General features: G+C 36.2%; 1 long non-coding RNA gene across 1 annotated transcript; it reads left to right on the top strand.

Annotated features, from left to right (window-relative positions):
- The first annotated feature begins 183 nt into the window (after window positions 1–183).
- Window positions 184–402, top strand: LOC109581106 (uncharacterized). Its single transcript, XR_002184516.1, has 2 exons — window positions 184–220; window positions 285–402. It is a non-coding gene; the product is annotated as an uncharacterized LOC109581106 (long non-coding RNA).
- The last annotated feature ends 17,753 nt before the right edge of the window (window positions 403–18,155 follow it).

The following is an 18,155-nucleotide window of genomic DNA, read 5'->3' on the forward strand; positions in this document are numbered from 1 at the left end:
TTTTGTTGTTGCTCTTTGATAAGTGGTGCTTTCACACAGGAGGACGTGCCTATTTCCAGCTGCACAGGTTTCATATTGTCATAGTCTTAGCATTTAAAGACATAGTAAGATAGAATATTGTGAGATTCCATAGTTTTTTATTATTGTGTTATAGAATATGATCCAAGGCTATAATTCTTTTTGATGATTAATATTGATTATCTGATTAACTATGGCCACGGTATGTATTTTCTTTACTCGTTAATATAATTAAGCAATGTATATCACATGTATTTGTATTGTAGGAAGGTTGAAGCTCAAGTATTGAATTGTTTTGCGTTGTTGAACAAACACACTAATTTTAAGCATTGCTTTTATAATTTCTGTTTTGGCTTTACGCTTCAAGATATTTGACTTCTATTATAAGTTTTTAATTTAAGAAAAGTTAACTTTATACATCTACATGTACATAATAATTTAATAAAAGTTATAGTTCTTCGTCGTGCTGCCGTTCCTCCTACCCCTGCCTCTGCCTCTTGGCTTGCCTCTTGGAAGATTGTTGTACTAAAGTAAAATGGAATAGATAGGTGATTAATTGGTATCTATATAAACTGCAGATCATAACTAAAAATATTTTACAACATCTCTATTGATTTGGCGTAGCTGCCATATAATGAGCTGCCTCTGCCTTTGCAGAGCAGCAATGTCAAGCGGACCTCCAGCTCCAGCTGGATGGAGTGCTGGAGCAGCAAGTGGATGTGGCGGAGGACCTCCAGCCAACAGTGGAGGACCACCAGCCACTGGTGGCTGACCTCCAGCCAGCAGTGGAGGTCCTCCAGCCAGCAGTGGCAGACCTCCAGCCAGCGGTGGAGGACCTCCATCAACTGGTGGAGGACCACCAGCAACTGGTGGAAGACAACCAGCTATTGGTGGGGGACCACCAGCCACTAGTGGCGGACCTCCAGCCAGCGGTGGAAGACCTCCATCCACTGGTCGAGGACCTACAGCTACTGGAGGTGGCCGAGGAACTGGTGGTGGTGGTAGCGGGTCTCCGGGAGGTGGTGGTGGAGGCCCTTCAACTACTGGTGGTGGTGAAGGAGGACCTCCATGATGCTCATCATAGTCCATAAACTATAAGAAAACATAATGATTGATAATGTAAGTTTTTAACTGAACTGACTTGCTGCTTTTTCAAATAAAAAATTACTAAGGCACACAGAGGATAAGTTTGTGAGCTGTGAGCGGGAAAATGACAACTGAACTGAAGCTCAATGTAAACTTAAATAGTTTCAGAACAGGATATAGATCTTAGTAATGACAATAATTATAATAATGATGAAATAATTATTAGCTAGGCTATGAATATAATTGTGACCATAATTGACAAAAGGTACCTTATGGTGGATAGCGAAATTTGTCTTTATAGCCTTAAATATCCAACTTCCTGAAGTCCATTTATCATAACATTATTCCAGAGGATGCAAAAAGTTGCTATGTAACATTTAGAAACAATGGTTGTCCATCAGAGCACCCACAGGTTGATATTTTTCATTATAAAGATGAATTTTAAAATCCGCCATAAGGTACCTTTTGTCAATTATGGTCACAATTTATGATTCAAAAATTCAAAAAAATAATGATTGCCATGAAAACTGTTTTTATAATGCGGTAGGTCTTCGTCTTCATATGGTTCTTATTTCAAAATTTTTTTCTTCCAGTAATGAACTGATACCTAAGGCAAAAATTATAATAAGGATAATTAATTAATTAAATTTAATAAAAAGTATGGAAACAGGTAAATAAAAAAAATTTCTATTAAATAAGAAAAAGTAGGGTTGTCAAACAATAAAAGAAACAAGGGGGTTGAGTTCAACCATAATAATAATTAATTGTTCAATTAATAATAATAAAGTTAATTAATAAAAAATAATTATTCTAAAAAATAATACATAAATTTCAACCCTACTTTGCAGAATATGCTAATTGTTCAGACTACAATATAAATTAATGAATTTAAATTATTTATGCCTCTGTACTTAGTGATTGCCTTAATACATTGCTATGAGTATGATGAAAATTAAGTATTCTGATAAATAAAAATCAGAATTTTTACCCAGCATTGATTGAATAAATTACTGTCATCACAAGTGAAAATTCTAAACTACGGATGATTAGTTTGCTATTGCATTCTTTAATTTTTGTGAAGCATTACCATAAAAATTAATAAAATTAAAATTATTAATGTATACTTGTTAGTTTGATTTTAAAAGTAAAAGCATGGATACATGTCTTTAGTATATATACATTTTTAAAATTTTGATCTGATTATGTTACATTGTTAGGAATTGTCAGTAGGGCCAACTTGCACACTTGCGTAGGCTGTAACTAAGCAGTTGGGTTGTCATTCTTTCATTAAACTTTGTCATGTTAAAGTAATCAGTAATCCCCCAGCAAAAAAATCTTACGTAAGATCTTACTTAAGATCTTACGAAACCTTACAAATGATCTTGCATGTTTAATCATGCCTGTTCTTGCAAGATCATTAGACAAGAAGTTCCAAAATCTTGCCAAGATCTTATGATAAATCTTACCAAGATTTTATGATAAGCCTTACGTGATCAGGCATGGTCTGAAGATTAATCTTACATTATCAGTCAAGATCAGTCTTTAAATCTTATATGATCAGTCAAGATCAGGAACTAAATCTTACATGATCAGTCAAGATCAGGAATGAAATCTTACATTTTCAGTAAAAATTTGGAATTAAATCAGTCAAGATCTGGAATTAAATCTTGTATGATCTTTTAAGACTCTTACTTGTTATGAACTAATGTCATGAAGGATATTGTAAGATCTTGTCAAGATCTAGAAGAAATAGTTAAGTTCAGATTTGGGATTCCAAGCATATCCCATAGTATTAAAATGACTGCAATTGTAAGATCTGAGCAAGAACTTACATTGCTTAAATGCATGTTATTAGAGCTTAATTAAGTTTAATTTGTTGAAAGTTTGCTTTCTTTATATGCTCATACTTTTGTAAAGCTATCGTGGGTTGTCACTACTTCCTGTGCCATCACGCAACTTGTAAGATCTTTCAATATCTTGTATGACTTAAAATGATGTGAAGTGTAAGATAATTCATGTAAGATCTTAAGTAAGATCAGGCCTGTACATCTTATCAATGATATTGTAAGATAATTCATGTAAGATCTTAAGTAAGATCAGGCATATACATCTTATCAGTGATATTGTAAGATAAGTCATGTAAGATCTTAAGTAAGTTCAGGCCTGTACATCTTATCATGTAAGATAAATCATGTAAGATCTTAAGTAAAATCAGGCCTGTACATCTTATCAGTGATATTGTAAGATAAGTCATGTAAGATCTTAAGTAAGATCATGCCTGTATATAGTAGCTAAGATTGATCCAAATAAAATCTTATAAGGTTGTTCTTAATTCTTATCTCACCTTACTTTATTTGATCAGATAATACAAGATCTTAGTAAGATTTTTTTGCTTGGCCTTCATTAAATGCTGCAAAGTAGGGTTGAAATTTATGTATTAATTTTTAGAATAATTATTTTTTATTAATTAACTTTTATTATTATTAATTGAACAATTAATTATTATTATGGTAGAACTCAACCCCCTTGTTTCTTGTATTTTTTGACAACCCTACTTTTTCTTATTTAATAGAAATTTTTTTTATTTACTTGTTTTAATAAAGCAATTGCTATGTTGCAAAGTAGTGGAAAGCACTGACAGGGGGTCGGCCAGGTGCCTTGATTTTATAAGGTTCCAAGAGGACATGTCAATACCATTTTTGCCAGTTCACTAAAGCAATGTGCTACATGTTGCATGTGTTTCTTTCCTAGCTTAAATGTTTACTGTTTTGGAGAAAAAGGTACAGAAACTTAGTCACTTTTACAAAGCAAAACTTTAGTTTCTAGAGAAGATTTATGAACCACAAGTCTGAGAGACCCTAGTTCCACTCAACTTGATTATTCTATGCTTCCTACTTTGTTGTAAAACAAGAGACATTTTAGTAAAAGGTACAGAACATTAGAGAAGAGGTCCCACTTGACACCCGCTGTTAGTAATGAATGAAACAGTTGGCTATTGGTGAGTATCTGTATGAATTTGGATAGATAAATATAGAAGTTATAAGGTATTTTATGCATACTTTGCAACAACTGAGACTAAGATATGTTAAGAGAAATGTGGACCTCTCCCGTTGCTGAGGAGAAACTGGGATGTGGGATGTGATAACTTCGCCCTCTATAGGGACGCCTGCGCAGTTTCCAATCCCTTTATAGTCTATTAAATATAAAAATTATTAACAAAGCTCAGTCACACCCCTTGCTGTGAATCATTTTTTGTTATAAATCATTCTCACCAAAATTAGTCTCTCCCAGTTTATTTTTGCGGTAGATATTTTTGGCGAATTTTACGTTCCTATGATTTTGGCAAATAGTTTTTTGCAAATGGCTGCGGACCACACCACGTTGCAATTGAAATGCAGAATTTCACGTTGGTTAAACTGGTATATGGTATTTGAGTGACACCCAAAACACACCTTAAAATGTCAGACAGGGAGAGTCTGATGACACTGCAGTATTTTTTTGGAAATTTGTTGTATGGTATTAGCTATGACGTGTTCCCACTCCAAGGTTCACAAAAATTGAGTTTCGAAAATGTTGGTGGAGGTGGCTAATGTGATATCACAAGAGGCAAAACTTGAGATGAATTCATTCCCATGTTGGGATCATTAGCTTTTATTATTTTAACCATGAAACAAAAGTCATATTACCACACGTACTATACATGCAGGTGAATCTTCTTGTTTGCTATGTTCAGTCTTTTTCTTACAGTTGAAAAGTCATTAAATTACTACTGTTACACTATAAGGCAATAGAATGAACAATCATTTACCCCTATAAGGGAATGGCTTTCTCTGCATTTCCACCTTTTGTGACATTACACATAGCCAGACTAGCTGACAGGAAGTGACGATAATTGTTAAAGACTCATCCCTGTGAATAATTGTTAGACAATGGGAATTGAAAGACATCATTATCAATCATATTAAGACAATTAATAAAACACCCGAAAAATACACTTCAGTGGCTCTTAAAAAGGACCATTCACATTTTGAAAATTACAAGAGTGACTTTACTAAGGAAAATGAGGTGCATTATCATTTTTAAGACAAAAACTGGCTTGCCCTATTTATCAAATACTTTTCTGTCTAATTGCATCATACTGTCTGTATTGTAATTGTGACCTGTGCTCCATACCACCAAACTTTTTCCAATCAATAAAAGACAGCATTAACAAGCCCTTTGTGATGAAATTGATGTAACACTTAGGATGCTCACAGCTTTTCATACTCTTAAAGCCTTACTTGTCCATCGGAAAGCTCTGAGAAGTAGCAGTCACAATTTTATTTGATTTCATAATTCACAGATGTAGTAGTAAAATCCATGCAATGAGTTTTAGGATGATCAGTTTCCTTGATTGCTAAAATGAATCTCTGGAGCAAGATGAGAGCATTTGGCTACAACTGCTATAACAGTTTTACAATGTTCCTGCCTCATGAATTTAATCTCTCCCTTTGTGTTTTACTTCCTGAAAAGCTGCCTGTGCTGGCACAGGCATTGTTTGTCTTGTGTTTTTTTCTCTATCTCATGCAGACATTACAATCAGCAGCCTGTTACATACTGTACAAGTAAGTAGCTTATAGCTACAACACGAGCAGAATTCTTTTATGCCATTAACAACTTTGTCTTACGTTTGATTTCCCAACGAAGGAATTCCTATAGCACAAGAATCGGTAAAAATTAATGTCACAAGAGCACATGTAATGATAATGATACACATGCACAAAATGTACTTAAAATTCATGCCATACATTTTCAATTAGATTCAAATCTGGAGACTGGTGGAGTATGCAACCTATAAACCCTTCTGTCCTCTAAAAAGGCGATCGTATCATTAAATGAACATGTATGATTAGGGACACAATTAGCTAGAAAATGATGGCCATCTGCATATACCTTAAGTATAAATGGGAAGAGAGTACCTTTTCATTGTCCCATCAAAATGCAAATTCCAGTCGTTCCAAGTTTGCTTATGCTATAGATAGCCCACACATGGACCTTTGTCGGATGCTTCAACCTAAAACTTACATTATAATATCATATATTGCAGTACACAAATCTATAACTACCTCGGTTTCAAACAAACAGCTCAGCCTTTTTTTGCGCAACAGAAACATCCTTGCTATTCCATCTGTATGGAGCACTCATTGCTAAAAATAATGTTAAGAAACTGATCATCCTTGTTCTGTAATGCCCATTCTATTCTATGCCTTTTTTGACGTCTCTGATGACTTGGCAATAAGCAATACCTCTAAAAGTCCATCCCAGGGATCTTCTACTGCACATTACTGAAAGATATGTTGTAGCCATGCCTCAGTAGCAATATGAGGAGCTGGTGAGCAGAAGTTGTTATCTAGATCCATTTGTTCATCAACAATCTTCTGCCATTACCTTTGAAGGCCTTCACTACCAGATCTACATAACATGCATACACTGAAATATTGATCAAGTACTTATGAAATCCATTTCTAGATACTTATATCCTTTGGTCCAGCAGTTTTTTTAACAGTTGGTGTTTTAAAGCCCCTGCTGTGGCAATGAAGCATCCTCATCTTCTGGTACTTAGTGAACAACATTTTTCTTTTAGGTTTACAGGTGCACATAGACATGATGAGAGGGAAGATTGATTAATTTTTATTGTAACAAAAATGCTTGGGTGAGTTGTTTTCATTGCAACAATGATGCAACAATAGTGGAAAACTAAACCAATATGGTACAATAGTTTGAGCTGTAAAATCCTATAACCATGCTAAAACGAGAACTATTTGTCCTTCCACTGTACACTAAAATTGATAAATGCAGTGAACTTTGTACTGTACTGGAACTAAATTATTGCTGAAAGGTGACTGTGTAACATTAATACCACATCAACTTTAAAAAACTCTGTCATTAATTTTTAGGAAATAGAAAGCATATCAGGCTGTCAATTGAAACATGGCAAACACCAGTATAATGTTAAATGGAAATATCATGACGGAATAATGTGGAAACTGGGTGATCTGAACTGTTTGGAAGCCATTTTACAGTTTGAGTGCTTTGGAAATAAACAAGAAAGTGACATTGAGTTAAAAATTGTAAACTGACAAATGACAACCAAAATTTAATTTAGTGGTACGCCACTAAACGAAAACTTGGTTGTGCTGCTACTGTGCTACACGTGGCCACATGGATGTGGGAGTCCATGAATCTATGTAGGTAGGGTTGCTGGTTTGGTCACAGTCTCTCTGCTATTGTCTGTTGTACCTCAGGCAAGCATTTTAGGACCAGATTCTGATGACTTAACGCTATACAGAATGTCTCCTCTTCATTTTGTCACTGTTATCACTTACTGGTTTTTTTATCTAAGAGGAAAGTTTCTTTTCCAAACTCTAAGAAATGTGCTACTATCCGATCAGCTGTTCTTTGTTTCTGACACCGAGCAGGCCGTTCATTATACAATAGGGAGGTGGTTTTTGTAATTTCTGAGCATACCTGACTCTGACAAGGATTATAGTGGTACTATTAGTCAGAGGTGGCCTGTCTTGGCCTGGCCATATCAGCCATATATGCTCAAAGGCATACAACATGCTCTTCAAGATATGGTATAAGATCTTTCTTTATAAGTATTTGTTCTAAATTATTGTATTTGTTCTCAAGTATCAAACATTGTGCCACCCATTACATTTTAGGAGACTACAACACAAATTATAAGGAAATGCAGGCTGATTTAACTTAAATTACTCCATCCTACATACTGGCTGGAGCTAGGGATATAGACCATTATAAGTGAGATTGACAGTTGTCTATAACTATCACTAATGTTTTTACAGTATGCACCTATGTGTCATGATTAGATGGCGAGATTCAATGGTGGATGAATGAAAAAAATCAAAAGTGATTCTTTTTGTTGGCATTGACCTTATTCAAATTGCAAAAGCTGGTTAGAGGAAAGAATGGTTCATGCTAAGTATCTCCTAAAAGGGATTTGATGCAATTTGAAGCATATTCTAATTACAGCTTGCTATCTGTACAGCAATTTGTTGTCCACAAAAATTATTTCAGAGCAACTCACGCTCAGTTATGCCACTTGCCATATATCAGATTGTGACGGCATTTATTCTCACCCAAAGAAGTTAATAATGTAATTTGTAAATGCCATCAAATGGCCCTTTGGATGTTAATGTGGATTATGTCTTTTTCAGGAATTCCTCTACTCAATTCTCAACTCAAAGTAAACTCCAACAGAAAAAATTAAAAGTCATGAATTTTGCTTGTACAGCATTGTTTGTATCTGGAATAATCTACCAACCATTGATCTCTCAGCCCTCCATGTATTACTTACAGCAACAAATCATCACTCGCATCTTGGTTCATTTTTTGTTGCATTTTGATAGTTTTATAATGTTAACTCATTTGTGCTGTTAAAGTAGAGTTAGTTCAATTTGAAATTACAGTAAAGAGCATACTATGATGTCAAAAGTTCATGTATTCATTGTCATTAATGACAGGAAAATCATTATTTAGTTGACAACATCAATAAATAATCATTCTGTCAATATTAAACACATTTTAATCATTTTTACACAAATTCATTCTGGAAAGAGTGGATCCTATTAAACGTATCTTAATCTTTTTTACACAAATCCATACTGGAAAGAGTAGATCCTAATACTGCCACAAAGGAAGGCAGCTTGTTTTCAAAGGTTATGTTCATAAGACTGCTAAATTACTGATTGCAGTGGTGGATAGGATATATCAAGTACATAATATGCAGCAGTCAGATCCATTAATGCTTTCTTAGCACTCGTAACTTTATGAAGAATTTGCCCCTCAATGACTACGTAATACTTGGGACATCCCACATCACACATAAACCTTACTAGACAAGGCTGTGAGATAGTGATGTCACGTATAACATCTCCACATTAACACCATCCTATTGGAATAGTAACATCTTAAATGTGTGTAAGATTTGGCTCACTGAAAAAGAATAAAAACTGCTTTTCAGCCTAATAGGATAGTATAGACTGGAGACACAAAATGGGCAAATAAGTCTTGTAAGTCTTCAAGGTAGCTGCATGTAAATCCACATTTTTGCCATCAACAAGTTTTAGTCTTTTATTTTCAGATTTGTTTAGTGTTTCTATTTTATATAACCTCTTTAAGGTTGTTTTTTCAGTATAAACGTATGTGTCAGAAATTATCTTATGTAATGTTAAAATCAATTTTTGTTGTTACCAAATACATGAAGACTTTATCTCGCCATAAAGGCCCTCAGTCATGAAGTCACTGCTTTCTTCCTTCTCAAGCATAACCATCAATTGCTGTTCCAACTAAAAATAATATTGGCATGCAGTAACATGTATAATACCAAAGAAATCAGTCAGTTTGTCTTACATAGTTAGCTCTCTCTAAGCATGGGAAAGTGTTTAACACCTCAAACACCATGGCCTCATTTGACACAATCCATGCCTGTATGTTGGCAAATGTTGCAGGCATTTTGTCCTTTTGACACCATTGTCGCTTGAGATCTTTAATAAACTTTCTGTACTTCTCTTGTATCATCCCATCTATATGCCTTTTCTTTGATCAAAACATTTGCTATTTTACGATTTCATAGGCAATCTTTTGTTTACCATTTTGTACTGGAACAATTAGCAATTTAAAACTTCCATCAAAGCTTCTGTTTCCATGAATTCAGTTCAAAATAGAAGGTATACAGTGGAACCTCTGTTAACGGACAATCCCTGTAACAGACACCTACCTAACAGTACCAATTGAATTTCCATGCATGCAATACATAAAAAAGCTCCGTATACCAGACCCTCTATTCCGGAAAGCAGACAGTCAGCCATTCGCCATCAAAAAAAATTGCACAATAAGCGACGTCCATAAATGGACAGTGGGTGTGCTTCCTATAACTTATCTATGACTAGACTAGGCTAAAACTGTCATTGAGCATGCACTTTTGACTATATTTAGACAATTATCGAAAGATCTACATGTACAAAAATAGCTAAAGCAATGCTTTGTCTTTAAGTTACGGCAAAGCAATGCTTTGTTTTAAGCGATGCCGCTACTTCCTTTATTTTCTTGATATAAGACTCTGGACCATGAAATTTATAAGAACATGGAACTTCTAATCTATAACCACCTCCCCTGTTGATTCAATCTCCAGTGACCTCTGCAAATGCTTTGTTAACCTCTCTCTGTAAAAAATCCGACACCATAGGAGCAAAGTTATATGGGACATGGCTGACAGTTTCCTGATCTTTGACTATGGCAACAGCATACCTATGTTGTGGCTTCACATTCACTAAAACTTCACCAATTTTAGGAGTCTAGACTTCCATATAAGCTGATATAAGAGTTTATTATTGTCTTACTACTTGATGCTGGCTGAGATGCCATAATACATTACACATCACGTGTCATGTGATCAAACATGTTCATTCTCTTGTATCATTTCTTGAAATTTGGATTTGCATTTCAATTATCAATCATCATGGCTTCTGCACCTAATCGTAAACGATATCAACTCTGCTTTAAAAATATGTTTAAACTTTTAAGGAGGCAGAAAAGAACAAATCAATGTCAGTACGTGCTCTCGAAGAACAATTTGGCTGTGGAAAGACACAGGTATCTATAGTTTAATAATAAGGAGGTCAGTTCTACATTATGTTAGCTGTCTGTCTGTTTTCTTTCTCTGTTATGGTACTTTTAAGTTATTGTTATTGTGTGGCAATGATAGATCATAGTAATAATAGTCATATTACTGACTGATGGTAATGATAATGTTCTTTCTAGGTTTCTGAGATGTTGAGACTTAAGGAAGCTATCATTACATTATATGAGTCTAATTCTTCAAGACTGTCCTCAAGTAGCACAGACAAAAGGGCACATGTATCAGAATATTCAGGCATAAATGATGCTCTTTACCAGTTGTATTTACTTGCTTCTTCAAAAAATATCTACCCCTGTGGCCCACAACTGTCGAAAAGCTAAAGAAATAGCTGAGTGTTCAGGAAAACCAGAATTTAAAGGAAGTCATGGATGGTTAGAGAAGTGGAAGAAGAGGTGCAACAAGCGGAGAGTGGCTATTTTAGGAGAGGCAGGTGATGTCAGTGGAGTCACCATAGATTCATAGGAGAGATTACCAGAAATTTTGGAAGGATGCAAGAAAGACAAGCTATTACAAAAATTAATAAAAAAAGATTGAGTAGGATTCAGTGTCTCAATTCATCAAAAAAGTAATGGAAACAAGGACAAGTAGGATTCCAAACGACTGATTATTCCAAACGACAGATGATTTTGAATGACTGACTATATCCATACAAACGAAAATACGAAATGAAAATCCTACTCTCGTGACGCAAATTCTACTCTACATTGTAATTTTAATGTAATTATGTAAGAAAATGTATATCACCTTACAATGTTGAGTAGAATTTGCGTCATGAGAGTAGGATTTTCATTTCGTATTTTCGTTTGTATAGATATAGTCAGTCGTTCGGAATAATCTGTCGTTTGGAATAATCAGTCGTTTGGAATCCTACTTGTCCTTGTTTCCATTACTTTTTTGACGAATTGAGACACTGAATTCTACTCAATCTTTTTTTCTAATTTTTGTAATAGCTTGTTTGTGTTAATTTTTTATAATTTATAACCATGCAATATACATAAAGCCAGCTTTGTTAGCCAGTAAGGAAAATGTGTCCTAACTGTTGTCACCCCTTCACCACGATGAGGTCAAGCTGGTATCGAAGGGGAAAAAGATGGCCATATAGCAGTGTCAATATAAACAGTGTCTTTAGATTAAATCTTTGACAGTGTCTCAACAATCACATTTTATGTTATTCTTTAAATTGGCCAATATGACAGTGTCTAGTTCATTATTCATGTATTTTTAATTGCTATGGCCTATATCACAGTGTCTCATATATTATTCATTATAAGCTATGGCCAATATGACACTGTATCATCAATATTCATTATAAGCTATGGCCATTATGACACTGCTCTTTAAATAACTCATTTTAAGCTATGGCCAATAAGACACCATCTCATTAATAATTCATTTTAAGCTATGGCCAATACGACACTGTCTCTAATCATTATTCATTCTGAGCTATGGCCAATACAATACTGTCTCAAAATATTATTTATTTAAGCTACGGCCATGAATATTATGCTCTCATTAATTGTCATTCTTTTTATAATCCTTTTTGTCATCATTACATGCATTTTTAGCACCAGTGTTGTTATTATCAGCATCTGCTATTGATGTAACCACAATAAATTTTCTGCACATATTTGCATTTGATTTAATCCATTAGATCTGTTACTACCTCAAAATGATTTGGTGGATTATAGAGGTAGAAAGCTGGTGCATCACTTAAATCCTGCACATGCTGGCCAGCCATTGTAAGTGGAACAGTCCAGCTGTTATTAATCTACTCTACAGGATGACATCGACATCTTCGTCGACTGTTAATCACACACCTGCACTCGTCCTTGAAGTTAAAGATAGATGTTTTCAGTAAATGCACCACAGCATATACCTCAAAAGGTGAAGCCCAACTTCTGTCTCTAGCCATTCTGGACCTCTCAATGTAGGAGTTAATTGTTGCTAGAGTATCAGGAGCATTTATATCATACTGTGTGCTTTCAAGGCAATAAACAAACAAACGAGAATTTGCTCTTAAATATTCCACCACTATGGAGCGAAGTTCTCTGTGTTGCTGTTGATTTCCAGTTATGATATGGGAAATTGATCTGAAAAAACAATTTCCATCACCTCTGATAGGGATACATGTCTGAATGTTTGGACACCTGAGCTGTACATCAGATCCTCTGTGTCTCACACCATTGTGAGCATAAAAGCGTAAACCCAACTTCAGACACATTTCTCTTTGCCAGTCTATTCCAACTGGATTGTATACCCAGTTGCACCAAGTTTTGGTTGGGTCATAACGAATAGTGGTAGATGGCCAAGGTGCAGATTTAGCTTCATCAACTAAGCAATCTGCACTCTGGCTATTATTGTTACCATCATTGTTATTGTTACCACTATTGTTAACAACAGGTGGTTTCTTGGGACAACCATCATCCTTACTGTCTGATGGCCTACTTCTCTTATCATGAACTATGTTTGGTGGTGGCATATTTTTTTGATTTTTTGCTTGTGGCTCATCAATAGCAAGAGTGGATAAGGAGGAGGGGAGAGTGTCTAACTGCCCTATGCTGCTAGTGATATGTGCGCGTAGAAGTTTCATGGCTATTATTTGTACATTCCCGCATACCTTATTTAGCACAATAAGTGATAACTGCACTGAAGCCATAGTTGGGCGTGTACTTAAGTTAACTGTAATATAAAAATGGCTGCTGAACTGAGCAGCAAGAGACCATACAGAGACCTTGGAAGCAGAATTTGACCTCACCTTGTTGTACCAGTCACTTTGTACCACTCTGAAGAGATTTGTAGTTTCCAAGCACACAAACCATGTTTGTTATTAATACATGAAAAGCTCTTGATCAATGATCATCCTCCTTTAGTCTGGTCCCTTGGGACCCACATCAAGAGTAAGAATGATAATAGAAGTGAAAGAATATGTGGTACATGTACTTTTGAGACGGGCTGTTAACTGCTGTTGATCTTAAAAACGAAGTATTACATATCTGAGTTCACTGGAGCAGAGGCTTCTGACTCATTCTTGACTCCATGTCCTCTTTCTTGATGCTTTAGGGCGCTTAGGTGTAGTGGCATGACGCTCATCAAGATTAGATGCTCTCAATCTGTTGTAACAGTCATGATCATCTGAATGGTGCTGTAGTTCTGACTCTTCCTCTTGAAACATCGTGACTACACGTGTGGGTGGGTGCATCATATAGGTTATTAAAAACACACCCATTTACTATCATGGCTGTTGATGTTTAAACAGGTCAAAGAAGGTGCTAAACAAACTGTGAAAGACTTCTACGCGCACAAATCACTAGCAGCATAGGGCAGTTAGACACTCTCCCCTCCTCCTCATCCACTCTTGTAAATAGTTTCAGTAAGTGTACGCTTTCTACTGCCACTATCTGTAGGAATGGCATATTGTGGGAGGTCTGGCCTGTACAATTGTCTCAACCTGTTTATTTCTTTTATGCTACAAGAGGAAACCATCAATGATTTGGGGATGAAACATGTCAAATGGACACCAGACAGTGTTCTTACTCGTGATAGAGCAACGTAAGCCATTCTTGCACTAAAGACATTGTCAGACAGATCAATGATTGCATTATCTAGTGACAGTCCCTGGCATTTGTGTATGGTAACAGCAAAAGCCAATATTAGAGGAAATTGGATTCTATACAAAAAGACATTTTTCATTACCATAAACTTTCTCGTTACTTTTTCAATCTCACAAGGATCAGTTATTCTATCAAATTTAACTGTTATGTGTGTTTCTGAAATGGCCTGCACTGTACCAAGTGCATTAATTTACTAATCCCTTCTCAACACTGACATTAGAACGCAACATTACTCTAGCCCCCACAGCCAACTTTAATTTGGCTTCCAAACCACCAGTATTGTTAATATCCTTGTTTAATTCTTTTAACTTTTGCTGAACCTTTTTTTCTAAATCATCTTTTTTTCTACGTACATGTATGTTGCCAGTACCATCAATTAAATTTTTGGCTCTTATTTTCACGGTTGGACTTGGTAGATTAGCCAGCATTGTTTCATTAAATTCTTTGCACATGTCTACTTTTGGAAACAGGCAAACTGGGGCATTACCAGCCTGTTGTAATACTTTAAATTGTTTCTCAATGGGCATCGAAAATACTCTTTCAGAAAGTGTAGCAAGTGTCAGATTATCTGGAAAGCCCCGTCTCACTTTGTCCAACATTTCTGAAAATTTCTGGTCAGTTTTTGTCTTTCGTTAATAGTCAATTTGTCATAGGTGACAGAATCACGCCATATGTTCACTGCACCCATACTACCAAGTCTGTATTTCAGTGTTGATGCTGTAACTTTGTCAAACACTGGTTCGCCACGAACTGGTGGCAATTGAAGGATGTCACCAACAATAAGGACATTCTTACCACCAAACCATTCGTCTGATTCGAATAAGTCATTCATTCACATGTGTATATAAGTGAGATTGAGGCTAGAAACCATTGACACTTCATCAATGATTACCATTTTCAGATCCTGAAGTTCTTTTTTCATTACTTTGTGACTAGCCTTTGGTATTGACCAGTATGAGGCACACTGTCCATCGTGTTCTATTGGCAGCTGAAACAGTCTGTGTGCCGTTACACCTCCCGCATTGTAAGGTGCTAAACCTGTTGGAGCACAGACTGCACATGTCTGTTTGGTCAGTGTTGACCAGAGGCTTTTAACTAGTGCTTTAATTGCCTCAATAAGAAAAGATTTACCAGTGCCACCTACACCACTGATGAACATGTGCAACAGCTTCACACTCTCTGATTGCTCTTTCTCTTGTTTCAATTCCTTTTCGTATTCAATCTGCCTCAATAAATGAGTTTTACGTGATCAAAGATGCGCTTCTGGTCGACATTTAGCATCGATTCTCTCTCTTGTAGAGTCAGACCAGATCCAGTGTCCATATCTCTCACATCATTCATCGCATCTTTAATCTGTCCCATCAGTTGTGGATCGCCGTCTTCCACGTCATTTTCCTCTTCTCTGTTGGCTGCTCTGGCATCTTGTATGTCTTTTAATTTTTCTAAACATTTGAGCAACTTTCTAAATTTCTCGTTTGCTTCGACGCACCTTTCGTGGTCGACAATGTGGCAATTGAATGCTTCTTGGACAATTTCGCCATCTTTGACTAATTCATTCTCGTTTCTAAATGGCACGAAAAGGAGAATGATGGCATAATAGAAACTGTCTCTCTGATTTTCTTTATAGACTTCAAAATCAATAAAGTTAGGAAGGCGCTCTTTCTGTAGTGGTCTATAGATTCGTTTGCCATTTTTATCTTTGCCCTTGTAAGTGAGTTTGGCTACAAAGTCATAAAGGCAATATTCTTCATGTTCTTGGGCTCTGTTTGGATAAAAGTGAGTGACAAGGCCCTCTCCATAAAAGTCTTCAATTGATGGATCGTTTGCTGCTATTTCTTCAACTTCACTGAGTTTTTTTGTTAAATTTCGTTTTTTTTTATGCACCATTTCTCCATCGATCCCTGATACTTTTCTCGATTTTCTACAAAGTGGCTCGCCGAGTAATATATCACATGTTTCGTATAGTCCAATTGGTCGGCTGTCGAGACATCTTATGCCAATTCTGAGCAATTTACTGTAGATGCCTCTATCATCTATGATGTCTTGCCAGAGATCCTGCATGTGACCCCTTTCTGCCTTTGTCGCGTAGCCACTCACATAATCAGCCAAAGCTAGAGAACACTCACTGGTAAACGATACATCGATATTAGCCTTCCATAACAACAGAAGCAGAGGATTGTAATCGTTGACTCTCACTTCTTCCTTGCTCTGTTTAAGGTGATATATCCTTTTCTCTGCTTTCATGCTTTGTTGGACATTTTTCAGTACAGTTTCTTCGGAAACTGGGCGAGGAAATCCAAATTTGCAGTTTGTAACAAATACGTTTTTACTAAACTTTCTCTTTTTCTTACAGTAATTGCTGCACTTGTGTAACTGGTACCTCGTAACAATTTCGTGTAACAGTGGACAGGTATCTTTATTTGGTATGTTACAAGTTACTCTTTCGTTTATGAATCTGACGACATCTTCAGCTCTGCTCTCGCCAACAACTGGAGCGTTAGCTATCCAAATTAAACAATGATAGTGAGGAGCTCCTCTGGCCTGGTACTCTTTTTTGTAATAAAACTCGCTAACCTGGCCCAAAACCTGTCCCTTGATTAATATTTTATTAAACATTTCATTAAAATTTAGAGAAAACTGTCTTGATACAGACACAGGTTCTTCTGTGCAGAGTTTGCCAGTGTTATATGTTGGTGGGACAGTGTTTACTTTATGCAAATATTCTCTTAAGTCTTCAGAGGTATATTCTGCACAGCTAAAAGTAAGAAAGAAAGTGGGAGACGCAAACTCTGCTATTATGCGTTTCACTTCACTTCTTCTCAGGTACCATTATTGGTTTGAGCCACGAACAGTGTTCATCATGGTACAGAGCCTCTTTTCAAGAAGTTCTCCATTCGTTTTGACTTGGTCTACGAACCGTGCAGCAGTCATGGAGGGACCTTTCACTGTATTGAGCAGTTTGAATATGCCACCCTTTAACTCCTTGATCTGTTTGATTCTGAGATCGTAGAAGAGGTAAGAGTGGCACAATCGATATCGAGAGTCTTCGCTCAAAATTCGAGACTTCATGTATTCGGCTAAATTTAGATTCACTGGCCTGGGATGATACTCTCCAAACCTCCCAGTTGGAAAAAGAGTTGGAAAGCACCTGACATCCAAGTGCATCTGTCTGTTATTGAGTGGGTCTTCCCTGACACGAGTCATCTTGTATTGCTGGATGTCGCTTCCCTTGTTTAAATTTGAGTTCATGTTCTGAATCGTGTAAGACTGGAAGCTTAAAATGTCCTCATCGGTTGCTTCCTCCACCATAATACTTATAGCACTGTAGGCTGTTTCGACGACTTTTTTTGCTACATCGTCTAAAGATTCGTCGTCAAGATTTCCATAAAGCCAGTTGATGTCTTTAAGTTTGTCAAATGCTGCTTGTACTTTTTTTACATCAACTAAAGTGCGCCTGACTTTTTTATTTATTGTAGCTTCACTGTTTAAAATGACAAGCAATTTGGGATTTGGCAGATTTTTCGGTCTAAAGTGTTCTGCTTTACTTGAAGTTTTCATTGTTTTTTCTACTGGCAATGGGAGATAAAACACTGTCCCTTTGCATGCTTTTAAAGAGTTGTATATTGGGACTTTAGCCGTGTAAGTTCCCAGTCTAACAACAGTTTGGAAGCATTTTGCTAGTTAAATTAACTGTGTATTAAAGGCATCTAGGCCTTTAAGCTCATCTGGCAAAGGCACAC

This window comes from Amphimedon queenslandica, unplaced genomic scaffold (genome assembly GCF_000090795.2).
Source record: "Amphimedon queenslandica unplaced genomic scaffold, v1.1 AMPQUscaffold_13461, whole genome shotgun sequence".
Lineage (NCBI taxonomy): Eukaryota > Metazoa > Porifera > Demospongiae > Haplosclerida > Niphatidae > Amphimedon > Amphimedon queenslandica.